This window comes from Enhydra lutris, unplaced genomic scaffold (genome assembly GCF_002288905.1).
Source record: "Enhydra lutris kenyoni isolate GAN:26980312 unplaced genomic scaffold, ASM228890v2 scaffoldscaffold111, whole genome shotgun sequence".
In the NCBI taxonomy this organism is placed as follows: domain Eukaryota; kingdom Metazoa; phylum Chordata; class Mammalia; order Carnivora; family Mustelidae; genus Enhydra; species Enhydra lutris.
In genome coordinates, this window is record NW_019154195.1 from 940,406 (window position 1) to 942,499 (window position 2,094).

The following is a 2,094-nucleotide window of genomic DNA, read 5'->3' on the forward strand; positions in this document are numbered from 1 at the left end:
CTCCCTCAGACCCAGGAGTCCGGGCCCCCAGCCCCTCCTCCCTCAGACCCAGGAGTCCGGGCCCCCAACCCCTCCTCCCTCAGACCCAGGAGTCCGGGCCCCCAACACCTCCCTCAGACCTGGAGTCCAGGCACCCTGCCCCTCCTCCATCAGACCCAGGAGTCCGGGCCCCTAACACCTCCTCCCTCAGACCTGGAGTCCAGGCCCCCTGCCCCTCCTCCCTCAGACCCAGGAGTCCGGGCCCCCAACCCCTCCTCCCTCAGACCCAGGAGTCCGGGCCCCCAACCCTCCTCCCTCAGACCTGGAGTCCAGGCCCCCAGCCCCTCCTCCCTCAGACCTGGAGTCCAGGCCCCTGCCCCTTCTCCATCAGACGTGGAGTCTGGACCGCCAGCCCACCCCTCTCCTGGAACGTAATACAACTCACACATCTTATGACTCCCAGACTCTGTTTCCCTAACACTTAACCACTCTAGAGCCTCGGAGTTCAGCCCCTGACCCTCTGCCGGGACTTGGGTCAGCTGTGTGCTTCACTCTCAGGTGCTGCCCACCTCAGGCTGTTTAACCCTTGCCTCCTCCTGACCTGCGCTCCGGCCTCCAAACCTCACCTTCTCCAAGCTTGCCTGACCCTTCGCTGCCCGCTGTGGTCAGTGCCCAGTTCTAGATCCCATGCCAGCAGAGGCCTGCCCAGGAGCAGACCCCGCCCCCACCTCGGGGGTCGTAAGCCCCGCCCCTAGACCCGCCTCTTCTACCCCACTAGGGCCAGAGCGACATCGTGTGTTGACTCCTAGAACTGGCTGCCGCCAGAAATCTGTCCCAGACCCAGGCCCATAGCCTCTTCCGCTCTCACACCAGGGAGTTCAGGCCCCCAGTCCCCTCCTCCCTCAGACCCAGGAGTTCAGGCCCCCAGTCCCTCCTCCCTCAGACCCAGGAGTCCAGACCCCCAGTCCCCTCCTGCCTCAGACCCAGGAGTCCAGGCCCCCAGGCCCTTCCTCCCTCAGACCAGAAGTCCAGGCCCCCAGCCCCTCCTCCTTCAGACCAGGAGTCCAGGCCCCCAGCCCCTGCTCCCTCAGACCCAGGAGTCCAGACCCCAGGCCCCTCCTCCCTCAGACCCAGGAGTCCAGGCCCCCAGGCCCTTCCTCCCTCAGACCAGGAGTCCAGGCCCCCAGCCCCTGCTCCCTCAGACCAGGAGTCCAGGCCCCCAGCCCCTGCTCCCTCAGACCAGGAGTCCAGGCCCCCAGCCCCTCCTCCCTCAGACCCGGGAGTCGGGACTCCCAGCCCCTGCTCCCTCAGACCCAGGAGTCCAGACCCCAGGCCCCTCCTCTCTCAGACCCAGGAGTCCAGGCCCCCAGGCCCTTCCTCCCTCAGACCAGGAGTCCAGACCCCCAGCCCCTGCTCCCTCAGACCAGGAGTCCAAGCCCCTGTGGAGGATGAACTCCTTTCTCTAGTTTGGCCCTGCCATGACCCCACCAGCTGCCCCATCAATACCCCAGTGACAGGTCAGACACAAGTGTTTCGTGAGGGGTGTTCAGGGGATCGGACACTGGGGTCCTGTTTGGGGAAAGGATGAGACAACCAGATTCCAGAATGATGCAGTGAGAGATGATGTCAGACTTGGGGCAGAGGGGAAGCAGGTGGTGGAGCAACTGGGAGGGGCGGGTGGGGGGAGGTCCTCATTCTGCATCTACAGACTTCAGGGGTGGGGGGGGGGCAAGGCAGGCACTCCTGGGCCTGATGGAGGAGGGGCTGGGGGCCCAGGATTCACATCCTTTCCTTGGTTTGCAGCAAGATGACCACTGTGAAACTCCCTTCATTTTTTTAAACAAACCTTTTATTTCAGAATAGTTTTCAATTTCCAGAACAGCTGGAAGGATGGTGCAGAGATCCGCCAGGCCGTCCCCAGCTCCCCGCCAGGCTGGTATCTCACGCAGGCAAGGGTACATTTGTCCAAACAAAGGAGTCATCAGTCAAGCTAGACACTGCGTAGACTCTGGATCAGGTCTTAGCAGCGCTTCCGCCAACTGCCTTCTGTCCCGGGTCCGATCCAGGACACCACACGGCACTTGGTGAACCCACTCTTTTGAGTGTAGAAAGCAC